The following is an 18,941-nucleotide window of genomic DNA, read 5'->3' as shown; positions in this document are numbered from 1 at the left end:
TTGGATACGAAATGTCGTTGTGAAAGACGAATATATGGAGAGTTTCATCACGACGTGTCTGCGGTATCGGCTGAATAGAAAAATAGCGCACATTTCACCGAGTTCGTCGGTAGTTTCTGCCAATCTCTTCCACTAGAAACCACAAACTGGTGCAAGCACGCTTGTGTTAGATGTCAGTGGCGCGCAGTAAAGAATGTTCCCAAAAATATATTGCTTTCTGGCCTACGCCACTGTATTTCCCGTTAAAAGAAATGTGCAGTATTTACGGGAGTAAATTTTGTTTGGTAATCTCTAGCTATTTTCTGCAAAACGAACACTATCGTTGAACTGCAAAGACGAACCCCATACCGTATGATCACAGAAAGGGAAAGCCCAGGACATAGCGTTAACAACTTCCAATATTTCTCGGCAAGTTTCACTTCCGTAAGGGCGTGGCATAAGTTGCCTACGGATATCTACATACGGGGTGAAAATTTGGCGCGATGCGTGGCCAAAAACGAAAGAATTCAGAGCCATTTTACTCAGCAAAATTGGATGACCAGTGGAGCTGTGTGTTTAGTGATATAATAGGGCTGACAATAAATAGCTAGATTGAAAGAAAGGAGACATACCACGCTAAACTTAGCTTTTTCAGAATATCTTGTGCTTTTGATATATTGCATACTCAATGCTTTCTTCTTTTCTTAACCTGATTTTGTTCGCTTTTTTGGATTTACTATTTGGGAACCAATGTGACTATCGCTTTATGATCGCTATGATAAGCGGCCAGTGACTCTGTGGTGACACTGGATAAGTTCTTGGCCAATGTGAGGTATATGCACGAAACACCACGTGTCGTGGGCACACAAATGTTTGTGTAACATTGAATGCCGAACCTTTCCAAGAGAAACACCACGAACAACTTTTCATCTATCCGAGGCACGTCTATATTGAAATCGTCCACACTTATGATTGTAGTGGAGTCGGCAGGGGTGATCCAAACAAAGGTGCATACGCTTGGCGTTTGTGGTACAAACTTCGTTCATATTATGTGCTGCCCAGCGTCACCGCGCACATTCCCGCTTCTGTATGCGGCCGCGCTCTTCGTAGGCGCCCTGTCCTTCCGCAGTCCTTACCGCCGGTGGCCTGGAAGGCAACTGAGATAAGGTTACGTGATTTGCCTATAGACCTCTTGACGTCAAACCGCAATCCGTACTAAACAGTGTTTATTCCGGTTTTACTTTTATTGCGATATCTTTTATCGTATTACGTTTTGACACTTCTCGCGATTAAACACCGCTGGGACATAGCCGGCGATACGCTGATGCTTTAACTCTTTTAGCTCTCGGGTGGTCGCCTTTCTTTTTTTTTGCATACGCATACAAACCGCCAGAACCCCGCGTATAACACCTCTTCTGTGAAACGAACAAACACAATTATGTCCCAGCTTGGGACATGCAGCTCACGTTTCAAACGTGCGATGTGTACTTTGCATACCTTAGGCCTTTGGAGGAGCCATGCCGCATTAAGATTGGTCATGCCGAAGTAGAAAAGAAAGTCGACTCAGTGCTCTACATAGCGGTAACCCTCGATTCCACTCTGAACTGAAACCCTCCTAACGACAGGCTGTGTGGTGAGCTCACTTGCGTAAGCTTCGTATTGGCAAAGAAGCGGAGTATTTTCAGTTTGGAAACGTTAACAACCTAATATGTTTTTCTCGTTCACTCTCACTTAGCCTATTATATTGAAGCGTGGGGATTTACTTACGAAACATATTTAGAGCCTGTAGTACGGCTTCAGAAGAGAGCTCTGCGGATAATCGACTACGCTAGCATTACTACACCGTCAAGGAGTCTTTTTCTTGCGAACAGAGTCACGCAACTATCGCACCTGGGAGATTACCGCGTTGTCTTATTATTGTGCTCGATAACGAGATGCAACACGCCATTTCCTGACGCTATCTTCAATAGATCAATATTTAACAGTCCGTCAGCCTTTCTGGAGAAATTTCTGGTCCCAAAATGCCACAACCAGTACGGCCAAATACGCATACGTTATATGGGCATTAAAATATGGAAATTGCTTTCTGCCAACATTCAGCAATCAGTTAATTTTAATACCATGGGAAACTAATTATTTCTTTCTGACCTAAACTGATAAGGCTTTAACCACAATTATAACGATGTCAACAGCTGCATACCGCATTCCGGTTATGCTTTTTTATTGCTTCTATGTATGTGTGTCCGGGTGTATAGTAATGTGAGTGTAAATGCCGGTGTACTCTTGTTCTTACTCGACACACTCTCCATCAAATGTATCTATAGCGTATGAGTGTACATTCCTGCTACGTTCAAGGTGGAGTATCAAGTGGAAAGGGAGGATATCTCCCTGGAAGAGGTTACTCAAGAACAACGCTGGAAGTCCGCGGGAGCCAGAAGAGTTGGCGCCAAAACGCGCATGGCTGACACTAATACGCCATCGCGGCAGGCTGCGAGGTGGACTCAATATCTCCACGATTGGCGCTCTTACGGTGGCTGACGCAATACTCGCCGCTGCTAGCATCACTCAGGAAGACCTATGCCAAGATACTCTATACCCGAATCTACAGCAAAATATTATGGTCCCCAGTACTCCCAAACGCAAGAATTGAACCGCTATGTCCGGATGAGGCAGACACTCATCTCGGCAAGCTATATGATGTGCCTACAAGATGGCCCCGCACTCCACGTGCAAGGGGGTGATCTGCAACATCCCTCTTCAAGACGGCCCTGACGTCATCGATGCCAAGATTGTCAACACCGGTAATCCACTTGCCTTAGCAGCGAAGACAATAGCCCAAACCCGCACGATCATCGTCGCGTTGGACTGGCATCACGTACCGAACTTTGTCAGGTATGGACCGTTATTCATGCAGTGCTTGCTCTACCGCAAGCAAATCGACGTGTACTATACGTGCGGCTGCCTCCGTCATCGCGCCGACGTGTGCCCCACTCCTGGTGACGCGATTCGCCATGGCTGTTGAGCTCCCAGTCCCGATGAGCAGCATCAGTGTACCTTGAAGTGTAAACTCTGTGGTGGCCAGCATCTCGCAGCTAGTAAGGACTGTGCTCAAAGGTTCGAGGTCCCGTACATCGTGCGCCGTCATCGCATTTAGCGCGCCAAGATGGCCGGTGCCGCTTCATCGTCCCCTCAGCGGCGCTCCGACACTGCGGACGAGTTCCAGGTTTCGTACACTCCGTATGCTCAGCGCAGAAGACGCTCCCGTTCCAGAGGCCACTCGAGAGGCCATTCCATATCCGGGGGCCGCTCTGTCTCGAGGGCATGTTCCGGCTGTCGCTGAGGGTCCACAGGATGGACCTGTTCCCGGGGACGCTCCGGTTCTCGGCCTCGCTCCAGCTCCAGGGCGGGGCACGACACGTCGAGGGGTACCAGGTCCCGCTGCTGCACGCCCGCCGCCCTCAGAAGCAAGAAGTTGGCGCTCTCCTGGACCGGTAAGGTTCCAGGGGGACGTGAGGGCTCAAGAGGTGACGACCTGTCTCGTGATTCGACCCACACGAACGAGCTCGAGAAGTTGTAACAGGTTAGCGTGCAGTTGAGGAAAGAAAACGTGCAGGTTAATCAAGAAATGAGCAGGCTAGCTGCGGAGATGGCGGAGATTAGGAAGCTCACGCTTTCACCCTTCTCGCCGCAACCCGCCTTGGCCTCGGTCACCGTGGATACGTCCGACACATTCCGCAAGATCAAAGCCGAGCGCGCCCCGACGGCCGAGATAGATTTTGAAGGTTGGGGCAAAGGGGTCAGAGATGATGCCGCGGCGGCAACCAAGGACGTCATCACTGACCTCGACGTTGAAAAGCTGGATAGCAGGTTGGCGCACCTGATGGAAGTCAGGCATGCCCTCCTCACGAGATAGAATGGGCAGAAGTATAGCAGGAGGCTCCGTAAGAAAGTTTTCGAGGTTAACAGGGACATAAAACTGCACTGTAAGAACCTGCGTAAACAACAGTGGGAGGAGCTCTGCGAATTCGTTGAGGATCAGCTCAGATCAGGCAAGAGTTGGGGGTCGGCTCTAACACCATCTCGATGAGGGCAACACCAAATCCAGCCAGAGACGATCCCTCGCGCGAGCCATCCACTTCGTTGCAGAGTACAAGTTGATGGTCGACAGGCTCATAGACAAGTACCTGCCAGTCGCGTATAGCTCTTTCTCTACCCAATTCCCGGACTGCGCGGCGCATCCGGTGCCGGAGTTGGACGAGGACCTTACGGCGACCGAGATCCGAGATGTCCTCTTCTCCCTCAACGTCAAATCTGCCCCTGGCCCGGATCGCGACACTAACAGGATGCTCAGGAATCTCGATGGTGAGTCGATTGACTTCCTCATTGAAAGGATTAATGAAGTCTGGCGCAGTGGACAGGTCCTCACACAGTGGAAGACGGCCTGCATGGCGCTCATCTCCAAACCCGGTAAAACACCAGGAATCGACAATCTAAGGCCAATTTCCGTGACGTCCTGCGTCAGTAAAGTTGCAGAGCATGCCCTGCTCAACCAATTCAAGGTGCACATCGAGACCAATGACATGTACGCCCATAATAGGATTGGTTTCAGAGCTGGTCTCTCGACACAGGACGACATGAAGCTGATAAAGCATCAGATCATCGACCAGAGCACAGGAGATACCAGAGCCATCCTTGGATTAGACCTGCAGAAGGCCTTCGAAAATGTCTCACACGAATTCATTATCTAGTCTGTTGCCGGCGTCCGGCTCGGGAGGAGGCCCTACGACTTCGTCCCATCCTTTTTTAGCCAGAGAACTGCGAAGCTCAAAATCGAAGAAAACCTCTCCCAAAAGATCACCCTCAGTTCACGGGGCACGCCTCAGGGCTCAATCATCTCGCCAACATTATTTAGCATCACAATGATCGGGCTTTCCATGGAACTCGCGAACATTGAAGGAATCAAGCATGCCATCTACGCACATGACATCACAATCTGGTGCGTCGGCGAAAGCGACGGGAAAGTTGAGGCCGCCATGTAGAGCACCATCGATGTGACCCAGCGCTTCCTTCGCCCCATTGGGCTCAGATGCTTTCCATTCAAATCTGAACTACTTCTCTACAGGAAAAGACCCAGAGGCGGCGGCCATCGTGATTGGAAACCAGTGACCGAAAGGGAAATACGGCTTTTCACTGGTGATGGGTCGCCGTTGCCCAGAGTGGACTCACTCCGAATATTGGGGATGCATATCGAGTCTAACGGAGCCAATGGAACCGCACTCAGAAAGATCAACGCCAAGACGGTGAGTGCTCTAGGCCTAAACCGGAGGATCGCCAAAAAGCACCGGGGAATCAAGGAAGACAATCTCATCAGCATTATACATGCTTCTGTTATATGCCACCTCTCATACTCGGCGGCCATGCATAACTGGCATGCTGCAGAGAGCAACACGCACAATTTCTTCAACACAGAGGTCTTTAGGTTTGTCCTCGGCTTACCTGCAAGCATCCACACCGAAAACCTACTCAAGCTTGGACTCCACAACACGCTCGAAGAAATGATCGAGGCACAAGAGCGCTCACAGCTGCTCAGAATATCCAGCAGCCCGACGGGTCGCAAGATACTCGATACAAGATACCCTTTCGGCCGCAGGATACGCTTTCGGCCAGTGCCCCGATGCCGGGCGGATTCCCAGTGACATCAGGTCTCAACAGCACATAGCAGCCATTACCCGCGATATGCACCCCGCAAACAACGTCGACAGATGTCGGGCCAGGGGTACAGCTCTACTCGAGCATGTCCGCAGCGACCACATTAAGGGAAGCTTCGTGGATGCAGCGGCAAATGTCCATCAAGAGGCATTCGCCGTCTCGATCGTCGACTCCAATTCCAGGCTTACTTGCTGCGCTACAGTACACACTTCGAAGCCCGTGGTAGCCGAAAAGGTTGCAATCGCGCTGGCTGTGCTCGATGGCCGCAGAGAGGCAATATATAGGGATTCCAAGGCAGCCATTAAGGCCTAACAAACCGGGATGGTGTCCCCTCAGGCCCTCCACATTCTCCAAAGCGCCAAAAGTACATCTCTGGATTCTCTCACTTGATTTCCCGCTCACTTGGGGTCGACTGAGGGCGCTCCTTCTAACCCTAACAAGGGTGCGCACGAGGCCGCGCGAGGACTCACTGACAGCGCCGCTTCCGCAGTCCCCCTGCCCTGCGGGGGACTTCGGTCTTATATATTTATCTCAAGGAAGTTATCATTATTATCAAAAACTCCGGGCTTCGCTGCTTTATTCAATGTAAGCTACAGCATGCCACATATTCGACGTGATCGCGGAAGCAGCATCGTGTAAGGCTTTGCCTCCTCTACATATTTCCGCCACCTACGTGCAAGTGTAGGCCCGAAACATGCGTTAAAAATAGAATTTTTTCTTCCCGAATTACAGCGCAAAAAAGGTGGAGACAATGAACAAGCAGGAACGACAAGACCTTTATGTTTTCATTATCTCTGTCTTTCTGGTTTTTTTTTGCAACTCATGAGTCTGTATACTCGCCGAGCACTCCGTTTCTTTATCGTCCTTTGCCTATACATTTTCACGTGCTAGGCTGCAACGCGTAGGAACTCAAGACACCCAGGCAGCGAGCAAAAGAGTGCACAGGGGCTCCAGATAGAGCTAGTGATGTATTCTTAGGAGCGTCGTCCTATATGGGTTTGTTTTGAGCCTACAATGATCAATGTTTGATGAGAGCAATGGCATGAGCGTGCGTTCAATATTGGATCACAGCAGCTGCATGAAAGTATGTCGCTCATGCCTTTTGTAAGGACCTGCACTTGCTCGCCTTTGTGTTTTCTTACTCGCTCTTTGTGCGCGTCTTCTGCGAGGCCACTGCTACATGTCCTTGCTGTAGGAACGCTGAAAGTACTGTTTCATTATTCATCCAGCACTCTTCCTCAGTTCTGCAGATGATCTGAGACATATATTTCTGTTCATAGACTTGTCATTCCGAAGTTGTAGTAAAACGCCAGAATCTTACAGCGAAGCTCTGTATTGGTAGTTTCCAGCTGATCAATGCCACAGACGAAGAACCATGGGCCAATCCCGGAGATGTTGCAATACCGGGCCGACCCGCCGTGGAGGTGAAGCAAGCTTCAAGAACTCCGCCAACTTAAAATAAAACACGTTTAATATCTTAGGTCCAAATACAACCCGTATCAGATATTAAGCTGACAAGAACAGATACTACACTTTGACCCGCGTTAGCCATGTCAACGTTCGCATCACAGGCTCTTTGTCGGTGTTTCAAGCGCCTGCGATTCTCATTTCCTTTCCTTCCGCTCTCCCTTGGTGGTAGTCCGGCAAGCATACTGCTCGCCAGGATCGTGAGGCGGAAAGAAATGAGAACCATCCATGAGGCCCCGATCTCGCAAACATGGCACGTATCAGAAGGAGTTTGTGGGGAACCACTTTGGCGTGGCCTGTGTTATGTATGACCGCTTGTGGGTTTCCAGTGACCTCACATCTATTACAGCACTGCAAGACGTCGACCAACGCAAAAAGACGTAAGCAACGTCAGCAAAAGATGTCTATGTATACCACCCGGTGCGTCATCATCCGAAGCTCAACTTTGTGGAGGAGCCACTAGTGACGTCTCGTGTTCCATTTATATGCATATGGCGTTTGACGCGCGTGAATGGACATTTGACGATTAAGGCAGCTGCACCTTCACCGAGTGCAGCATCCACCTTCATCAAGCTCCGTCCACCTTCACCGAGTGGAATGACACTGCATTTTTTTTCATTTATTTAAGCACAAAAAGGTGCATCCCAAAGGTGCAGTTGCGAGCATAGTATTGAACGCGAACGCATTACTTGACTCATTCTGCGAGCCGGTCGTCATCAGAAAGTCGTGGCAGAAAAGCCATGGCAGGAAAAGGAAACATAAATGAGGTCAGCCTTATCTAACTAAAAGAAAGTGGCCTGGGCGATGACTCGATGCTCTGACCCACTACCACAGCTCCTGCTCCGTAGCCGAGCACGCTAACCACTGCGCTACCATTGCTTCGACAAAAAATAATACTGCGCCACCATTGCAACAGGCGGCTGCGTTGAATATGTTCGAGGCGGTGAACGTAGTTGAGCTCTACCTGGCGGGCGAGTCACATGATGTCGCATGAAAGGAATGGCCCCACCACTGGCGCTATGGAGTCTTCGTTGTGCGAAGTTGAGTCACTCTCGTATGCAACATCAGGTGAGGCAGAAAAGCATGGCGGGAGGCGTCATTTCACTGCCAAGGAAGCCCGAAAACATCGCAACGCAGCGAAAAGTGCAAAGCGAGCTGATGCAGCGAAACATCAAGCAAATCACTGACAATGCGAAAATCACAGCGAGGAGGCTTGGAAAAGTGCTGTCATCATGCTTAAAAGTGGTATTGAGAAAGAATACTGAATGCAATTTGCGTGAAAAGCTTCTTTAATGAAACCTTCCCAAATAAAACTCATTTGAGAGATTGCAATATGGCCATTTCTTGCGATATTGACATCTCATAAGCAGCGACGTTACACTCGGAAACATAAATCAGCAGCACTAAACTCAGCAACATTCACCTGCAACACTAAACATAACGACATAACATGGCGACACACTCAGCGACAATAATGCTCTCGCATATACACATCGTAAGAATTGCCCACATTATATCATAGTTTTTATTTATGTTTGTTTTATTTATGCATACATGCATGCATTTACTGAATATTTAGTGTTATAAGATATTTCTCTTTTACGTAACAAATTTCGTTTCAAACAAGTTAATTATAATTCTGCCTTGGAAATTTAGGTCGAACTAACGTTCTTGGGGCTTTGGCGTGGGATCTGCTAAAAAAGAACATCACTCTTGTTTCATAAAATGTAATCCTTTACATCATGATGATAGTAGCTGTAATGGTGGCAAAACCAGCTGCTCGTATAAAGAAATTAGTAAACCGGGTTTAAGCATTTAAACAGTGCCTAATGCGATCCTACCTCAAGATATGAGGGTTGGCAAGAAGTGTTAAGGCTATGTGATGAGCGTTTACCTTCACGGTTTAAAGGGTCGGATGCCTCTTGTGTTTTTGCGATGATCGACGCCTACGTTGGGCTCGCGCATTCAGAGGTGGCCGCTAAAAAGTGACAACTAATTCCTATTCCGTCGTGGAAATCTCTTCTCCATTACTAATGATGTCCAGATCCCGTTCCTGCTCTCGCTCCCGGCCTCACTTTCAGTCGCCGAAGCGGCGATGTCGGTCGACGCCCAAGCAAGAACAGCAGGCAGCACTAACCACCGCAGCACTCAACGGGGTCTGGTACTGCTGGGGCCCCCAGCAGTACCAACGAAAGATCAAGGAAGCCTCACTCAAGAAGACTACCCCCAAAAAACATGAGGTAAGCTGGTCAGCAGTAGCCTCCCCCTCATATACAAAACGACAGACACCACAATCTATGAAATTTGAACAGGAACTCGTGACCATGCGCGCTCGGATACCAACACTCACACAAGACAAAAGACAACTCAAACAACAAGTGATACAGCTCACACAAATACCACAAAAGATGGCTCCACACAAAGCCATCATTGACCTACAAACATGTCGATGCCATCCGCACCAAGATGCAAGCCATCATGAACGCTACACGCGCTCAGTTGGAACAAATAACACAGAGTGCAATACAGCGCACAGAGGCAGCAATAAAACACATGGAAGCCACTGTTGACAGCACGCTTAGGAAACAGCTTCAGTCCATAAAACTACGAAACACATTACAACATAACTTTACATAGCCACATCTGTGGCAGGACCGAACCAGATCATAACATCACCGACCTCAACATCCAACAATGCCTAGACTGTACAGGCAAGTCATTGAAAACTTAGAAATTTGCAATCGAACTGCCGTGGGCACCGAAGGATGAAAGCGCTGCTGACAAAATTGATCGCGCATTCCAGAAAGCCATCGGGGGTCATAGCCCTACAAGAGCCCGGTACTCAACCAACACAACATGGCTACGAAGAATACCACACAAGCCAAGACGACGAATGGAAGGTAGCCACACTAGTATAAAGAAACAGGACAACCATACAACACAAGCCCTTAGACGACGTGGACGTACTACATGTGCTTCTCGAAATAGTATACAATGGAAACCAGAAAGAGAGCGCCTTTGTCCTCAACATTTAGTGCCCCTCCAGCCAAAGGAGGGCAAACGTAGGCAAACTCTTTACCGACACCCTCCGCCTCGCTGAGGACAGCCCCCTGGTAATCATAGGCGATTTCAACGCTCAGAACACGCGGGGGGGGGGGGTACCAAAGGCAGAACTGCAAGTGTCTCCACCTATAAACACTAATTGAACAGTGTCACCTCACACTCATCACAGACCCGAACATACCGACGAGGGAAGGGAACAGCGTGAAACGCGACACCACTCCTAACCTCACCTCATCACTCAAGCCACGCGCGCCGAATGGCTCAACACACTCGAAAATTTAGGCAGCTACCACGACATAATAAACATAACACTAAAAACTGGAGGCCTAGGCAGGCAGATTGGCACAAATAAACTCAATGAGTGGCAAAAAATTAGGGAAGCCGAAATACAGGACGCCGACACAATCACGAACCTGGAAGACTGGTATGACAACCTCCGTCGACATAAACAACACCACACAAAGGAAATCGCCAGAACGGAAGAGACCCCAGAGGTGGATCCCCACTTACTACACCTATGGGATGCCAAACGGGGCTTCATGCGCCGCTGGAAAAAGCAGAAAAGCAACAGGAAGCTGAAGACGCGCATACCACAAATAACAGCTGAAGCAGAAGAATATGCCATGCAACACGTCTCGGCGAGCTGGTATAAATTCTGCGAGTCTTTCGCTGGCACCTTGGATACGGCCAAAACGTGGCACGTCCTCGAAGCCATCCTGGACCCCACCAACACCAAAGGAGAAGGAAACAAGGCTCTGCAGCGGTGCCTACACACCTACCCCGATAGCCAACAAGACCTCATCGAGCACATCGAGGCCAAGTGCTATCGAGATCCCGTTCTCACACAACTGTGTACAACGCCCTACACAGGACAACCCAACCCATTTATGGACGAACCTATCACAAAAAAAAAACGAAATGAGAGCGGCGATCGCAGCTACCACCCATAACACAGCGGTGGGCACGGACCACATCGCGAACTCCATGATCACAAATCTGAGCGCCAAGTCCATCTACGCGCTCACGGCCTTTCTCAACCAACACTGGGAACAAGGTACAGTGCCAGCGATCTGGAAACACGCACGAATAATCATGATCCCCAAACCGGGCAAGAAATGGGCAATTGAAAACCTCAGACCTCGCTCGCTCATGTCTTGCCTCGGCAAAGTGTACAAGAAAATTATAAACAAGAGACTACAGAGACACTTAGAAGATATCAAACACCTGCCGGACAGCATGTTTGGATTCCGCACAGGCCTGTCCACACAAGATGTGCTACTCCAAATCAAGGAAGAAGTCCTCATCGACGTTTCCCGTAGCGGCGAACACGCCCTCCTAGAAATCGACATCAAACGGGCTTTTGACAATATCAGCCACCAAGGAATCCTAGAAGGGCTGGCCAACACCAACTGTGGCGAGCGAACGTACAAGTATGTTCAGAGCTTCCTGAGCCACCTTACGGCGGAGATGAAGATGGGAGAGATCCAGACTGCAGTGCACTACCCACCCAACAAGGGCACAAGGTGCTCTCATCTCACCCGTGCTATTCAACGTCGCCATGATCGGCCTCGCAAGCAAACTGCAGGACGTAGCAGATCTTCGGCACGCAATCTACGCAGACGACATAATACTCTGGACCACAACGACCTCGTTGAAAAAGAAGAACGGCTGCAAACTGCAGCGAATTTCATTTAAGAATCTGTCAGCCAACGGGGACGACAATGGTCTCCCGAGAAATCTGAGCTCCTACGAGTCTGGCGTGGCCGGGGTAACCACACATTCCCCACAGACCCAACAAGAAAACTAGAGGTACGCCTCAACGCAGGCCTCATACCATAGAAGTCATTTCTCAGGGTGCTGGGTATGTGGCTGCGGTCCAACCAGTGGGCCACACACAGCCTTACACTCCTCAAAACTAGTGTCAAGGCGATATCACGCATGATCTCCAGCATAACATCCAGGAACAGTAGCATGAAGGAACGGGACACCCTCCGACTGGCCAGAAGCCTGGTAGTGAAGAGAAGCACATACAGCCTGCCCTACTACCGTCTCACACAGCCCGAGATGAAGCAGGCCGACACACTTTTGAGGATGGCTTTCAGGACCGCTCTCCGCTTGCCGATGATTAATGCGACTGAAAAATTAGTGGCGCTAGGGTTGCACAATACCCTCAGCGAACTGACAGACACCCTTTAGGTCTCGCAACAACAGAGACTGGCGCGGAGTCGTACGGGGCAACAGGTCCTACAAACTTTGGGGTTCCAAGCTATAACAATACGAATCCAAGGAACCGGCTGGATACCTCGTCACGTCCAGGACAAATGTCACGTTGCCCCGAAACCACGCAACATGGACACTAACCTGCACTCCGGCAGGAGGAGAGCAAGGGCAAAGTACATAGAGAAAGCATTTAGATGAAATACCACGGCCCATCTTACGGACGCTGCCATGTATTGGACGACCAACAAGGACGCAGTAGCAGCGCTATGCGACCACCGACGCCACGTTACCTCGTCTGCATCGACCCGCCCCTGCACAATCACGGAAGCCGAAGAGCTGGCCATCGCGTTAGCCATCCGCGAAGGCCAACACGCAAACCACTGACGATCCTCCCGGATTCGCAGCAGGCATGCCGCTACTTTCTACAGGGAAGAATTGGAAGACCTTCTGCACAAGTCCTAGCCGAAATACTCAAGGAAAACCCTGAGGGCATCACCACGCATACCATCATCTGGATACCGGCCCACACTGGCATCACCGGCAACCTGCAGGCCGACAGAGCAGCTGGAGGATTCGTGCACAGCGGAGCAGTCATCACGCCGGCTGCAAAACACCCGAACTCTATGGACCTCGAGTATTCATCCATCGTGAACTACCGCAGAGGGAGTCGCTTGCGATATGCACCACCCCATCAAAATTTAAAGAAAGACGATGCCGCTGCCAGGCGTAGGCTCCAGACAGGCAGTTACAGGTACCTACACATATTACATCGCATACACCACACAGCCTACAGGGACGAATGCCCGTGGTGCGGGGCCACACCAACCCTATGCCATGTTACGTGGGAGTGCACACTACACAACATAGAACACCCCGACACGAACACCACGAGGGAGAAATCGGAGCACTGCTGTCCAAGTTGGCCCTCGATGACCAGCTCAAGCTGATACAGAGAGCTAAAATGGCAAGAGCCAGAGGAGCCCTGGACTAGGGGCGCTGACCTTTAGCAATTCTTCTGATTATTCTTTTATGAAAGTTTATCTATCTTCTCGCTAACTTAACCAAGCCTAGCGTCATTTTGATTCCCACATTGCACTGCATCTCGTTGGTTTAGGTTTAGCACATTTTTTTTATATTACGCTTGCTCCCTTATATGTTCTCGCGATAATTTAGCAGGTGGATTGTGTTTGTCACTCCATATCATAGATTAGAGCACATGACGCGTTGACTTATCTGTTATGTAGTGAACGAATAAAAGACGCCTTTGCACGCGCCCTTAGACATCGGAGAAGGGAGCTCCTGTTCAAAGGTGGACTGTTCATGCATCCTATCAAGAACTAAAGTTCTGGAGAAATCCGATAAGCAATAATTGTCTGGTTGCCAACGAGCGCTGAAATCTCTTTGGAATCCAGAAGACTGTTCTTACAGTTTGCACAGGAATGAGATGAGCCTGAGGTATTACTCCTGTTTTGCCATTTTATTTACGCTGCAAGTGGCTAATCTGCGCTGCGTAGCAAACTGTTCAATGGTTCAATTTTTTTTAAATTTTACCTAATCACTTACTTAAGCTTCACTCATGAGGCGGTTTAACGTTGTCAACAAAAGGACGACATGGTGTACTTTCTGACTACGCTTTTTAATGACCAACCACTGAATCATATATTATTCAACGAAGCTAAAAATTATATATTGCTGCAAAATAAAAGCAAGAAACAACCAACCGCAAGCGCAAAGTTTTCATCTAAACCTGCAGAAAAGAAACGGCAAATACACTTCAATGACCGGCAAAAAACCGTGTCGTCAGCTGATCTTCAAGGGCTTCGGCAGCAAATAACTAAGCTGTATTCTACAAAAATTATTATCCACTCCTAACAATTAAGCTTTTCTAGCCTAGTACTGCGAAGTAATCTGCGAAACGTTTTCTGTCTATCTTTAATTCCTACTAACTATTGTCATTCTACATGATACGGGTATTGAAACCTTGGGTGCCTGATTTCTCGTCTGTTAACCGCTCTGCATCAGAGCAACCAGTTCTCATGCTCGCCAATGACACGAAAATTCAGCGCATATACTTTAAAAATAATCTGTAGTAGTAGATAAAACTAAAGTGTTTCTCATTTATAACAATTAGTAAAAAGCTTGCACAGAGGGAAGCAAATGAATTCTGATATTTTTGGTGCCTTAGTAAAAGCAGGAATAAAACCACATCCACACAAAGAAAACAGGTTTGTTGATTAAAGACTGACGGTGATCTAAATATGCGTTAACAAAATAGGATAATAATTTCTCGATTATAGACTATGGAACAGGGCACACCAAGCCAATTCGAAGAATGAACGCCTCTGCCACTCGAGTCACTTAGCGGCCCCAGAAATGACACATTGCGAATGGATTGCTAAAATTGCTTCTGAGAAAATAGAGTAGAAGGGCAAAAATGACAACCACTCCACTCTGTGAAGATGGAATGGCAGCAAAAGCTGACGACACTCGAAGCTCTCAAACGACAACCAAAGTGCTTTCGCTGCCATTCCATCTTTACAGAGTGGAATACTTGTCATGTTTGTTCAGCATCGCGTGAACGCTCTTTGTCGGCTGTCGGTTTGTGGCGGCTTCGTTTACATTGTCGTTAATGTTCCTTCCGGCGTTCCTAGTACGCATGTTGTTCTTCTGGTGTACGAACTCTACGTTTCCGCCCCATCGATAACGCAGCTGTTTTTGCGCCGGTACCTATTCTAGTTATATACTACGATAACCTGGATGTCACGCTTTTTTTCACGGCGGGCATTCTAATCTGTTCCGCATTTTTACACCTGCGCCGCCACACTGCACCCGTAGTGCTCACACACAAACCAAACAATCAAACCCATTGTGTAGGGGTTTGCTAGAAATCGATAAGTCAATTTCTGTTGCCTGACGCCGAAAAAACTACGGATGGTTAGTCCTATACAGCTTTGGCTGTAAAAACGTAAACAACGACGTGGGCGGTAATGTTTAGCAAATACCAAACATGGGAATAGCGCAATAATTCAAAGCACCGGCAACGCATAGGAAGGAAGGAAAAACACTCCGGCTTGAGAAGTATCGGCGCACTTTTCCCACGAGGCATCTGCAGCAAACACGCCTGAGTGGGCAACGTTTTCGTTCCCCAACTGCTCAGACATAGGTGACGGATGACTGTGAGAGCACCAGCTGCACCACTCTATCAATTGACCCATGCTTCGGTCGGCTGGCACCACGTCCTTCACTGTCAGCCACCCCTACAACGCTTGCTCATGTACAATAACAATATACCTAGACATGCACTGTTGATTTCTTGGGCAGATAGACGGTAATGCGCTCTTTCGTTTGTGCTCTATTGTCATTTTATATTTGTGCTTAGGATTACAACACGATAAAAGAAGCTAAAACGTTACGGCAAGTGGAATGAAGACTAGCCCTAGGTAAATTCGCTCGGGCTCTGCAAAAGATCTGGGGCCGAATTCACAAGCATTTTCTTTCTGCTTTTCATTGGCAGATCGGCTTCCCTAATAATATGTCCCACATTACTATTGGCTGGCGTGAACGCTTTTAGCGTAAGAACGTTTTGTGAATATAGGGCGTGACATTCGCTAATAAAATAAGTTTACAGCTGTAGCACGGAAGCGCTGTATTTTACGTAGCCTTTTGATTAGAGCTTTCTCGGAATTATGCGACCGTCACACATATAATGTTATAGCTGCGCGACATGGTGGTGTATTTAAGGGTTCGATGACAGGGCGCGAGGTTGAAAAGATAAGAAAAAAAACGAACACGCAAATCAATGTAGTCTTAGGTCCTCACGCTGTCTATAACTGCTCACCTGTAACAGGAAATTATCTCTTGATCTGGATTGTTAAAGTGAACGGACACGATAGAAATTCGACAAAAACATAACGGACGTGCAGAGGAGACCTCAATTGACGTCTCATTTTGAGGTTTAGCCAGTGCCATTTCTCGCATAACGTACCCGCTGAAGTCTTACTCGAGAAAACGAATCAAGCACAAGAATAAAATTTTAAAGATGACAAACCACGTGAAATAGAAGACATATGTAACATGCCAACCAATATGATGAACCAACGCATGTGATCAGCAGAGCGTTGCCGGGGACAGCGACAACAAAGTTGGGCGCGAAGATCATCACCTTGTCATATGAATTTCGGTACCTCAGTTATCACTTGCCGACCACACTCAACTGTTCTCAATCATCTGGCCCTTGCCGAAAGATGGGGCTGCTGCACAATGCAAAGGTTCTGACTACATAGACTTAGTGCGAAGTGGCAAACAGACACAAACAAAACAAAATCATGCAGAACAAACTCACATCCTGTAATCTTCGCGTAAGAAAGTTTTCCTGAAGCGGAGGATCAAATGCTATGAAACCTCTAAATCATTGCAACGCATATTCTACAATCATAAAGACCTGTATATCCCCGCCACGCGATCCATGAAGCCTACGTGTCCAAAGATTAAACAGCGTCCCAGGTCGGCCCACTTTTCACAACGCTATCAGCGAGGTAAGCGCAGTTTTCAGGGCCAGCGTATCTTACTGGATTGACGTAGACCGAGCATGCGCGCCAAACCCACGGAATGAAGGCACAGAAAGCTCTTGAATAACAAAGTATGCGCTTGAAGGGCATTGTTCTTACACTGAGGTTATTCAGGCTCCGTTTGCAGTCTTTTTGCGTAATCCCTCGAATAAACAAGCCGGCCACAAGCGCCTCTGTAGGAGAATTACAGATGTGGCTGAATATAGGCCGATTCACGGCTATAGTACAGTCCTGTATGCCCGCTATTCGGAAATACATCAGGAGCGCCCAGCAGCCGCCACGGTCAGCAAATTGCTTGAGGTTATGCCAAGAAAATCATCGCTTCAAAACGGAAAAGGGCGAAGGCTAACATAAAGTGTTTATTCGTGGGCTACCCACCCATTTATGTACTGATTAGCAGCGTAGATAAACCATAGCATCATGGCGTCACTGCGCAAAGAACTCGAGACAATAAATTGTGCATGTGAAATAGCAGAACTAATAAAATCATACTCGGAACTGTGCATGCTTGTGGACGCTTCGTTGACAGACAGCCATTTCAATAATGCTTCGGAATTCTTTGGCGAGTACTCCCAGAAAAATGTGTACGCACCGTGAGGCCTTATATGGGCAAAATAAATGGGGATAATGTCAAGTTAGCACATGTAATCGTAATAAGAGTTACAAAAAAAGAAACTTCTTCTAACCGGCATTCGAACTACGGACCGCAGCGTGGCAGGCACATGTCTCTGTGAGCCACATTACATTCAAGGGAGCGAAAGAGACTTTCAGAGTTTACATCCCATCTTGCTCAAGTAAGAAGAACATTAAGAGGCGCCTCGCCATTTTCTTACTTTCCTACAGCTTAAGCATTTTTTGGCGAGTACCTCAGAAGAAACTGTTCGACCCACGATGCCTTAAATAAGCAAAAACAATGGACGATATCTCAAATTAACGCACGTTATCGTTATCCTAGCGTAATAGTAAACGATTGGAAGCGCTGGAAAAAAAATAAGAACAACTACAAGGTTCAGTCGTAGTCGGTTCGCCAACATCGTGAAAAGAAGGAAACTAAAGAATTTAACACATGCAATCGTAATAGTGGGATTGGACATGATTGTTAGCGGTAGAAAAAAGAACATAAATAAAAGTTTAATAAAGAACACGTTACGTCGGCATCGCCGCGTCAAGGTGATAATAAACAAAGGAAAAAAAGGGAATGCATCACATGCTTTGGTTACGGTAATATAATAGCAGATGATTGGTAGCCTTAAAAAGAATTCAGCGACAATTGCGATACTCCTTTATGCGAAATTTGAGCACAGATCTATGCCTCTTTTCATTCCACGATATATTGGCTGGCGCGCACAAGCTGTTTCCTGCGGCACACTGCAAACGCAGCGCAGTGTGACACGACCGCCTCGCTAATGGGGAGATTGCGAGATACTGCACATGGAGGAGGCGTGGGGGCGATGTGAAGCAGCCGCCGCAGGCATGCTTCCCCTCATTCAGCGATTTATTTCCATATACGGTTTCGGTGGACGCGCTCACCGCATGCAATCGGCAATCATCGTCATCAGCATGGTTACGCCCACTGCAAGGCAAAGGTCTCTCCCATACCTCTCCAACTACAACGGTCATGTATTAATTGTAGCCATGTCGTCCCTGCAAACTTCTTAATCTCATCCGCCCATCTATCTTGCTGCCGCCCCCTGCTACGCTTCCCTTTCCTTGGAATCCAGTCCGTAAACGTTAATGACTATCGGTTATCTTCCCTCCTCATTAGATGTCCTGCCCATGCCCATTTCTTTTTCTTGATTTTCACTAAGATGTCATTACGTCGCGTTTGTTCCCTTACCCGATCTGCTCTTTTCTTATCCCTTAACGTTTCACCCATTATTCTTCTTTCCATAGCTCCTTGCGTCGTCCTCAATTTAAGTAGAACCCTTTACGTAA

General features: G+C 48.0%; 1 pseudogene; it reads right to left on the bottom strand.

Annotated features, from left to right (window-relative positions):
- Window positions 1-7,058: 7,058 nt before the first annotated feature.
- LOC142580572 (U2 spliceosomal RNA) lies at window positions 7,059-7,240 on the bottom strand (annotated as a pseudogene).
- Window positions 7,241-18,941: the final 11,701 nt, after the last annotated feature.

The sequence above is a fragment of the Dermacentor variabilis genome, chromosome 4, assembly GCF_050947875.1.
Source record: "Dermacentor variabilis isolate Ectoservices chromosome 4, ASM5094787v1, whole genome shotgun sequence".
Lineage (NCBI taxonomy): Eukaryota > Metazoa > Arthropoda > Arachnida > Ixodida > Ixodidae > Dermacentor > Dermacentor variabilis.
The sequence above is the reverse complement of the archived record's forward strand: the minus strand, read 5'-3'. Positions and strand labels throughout refer to the sequence as shown.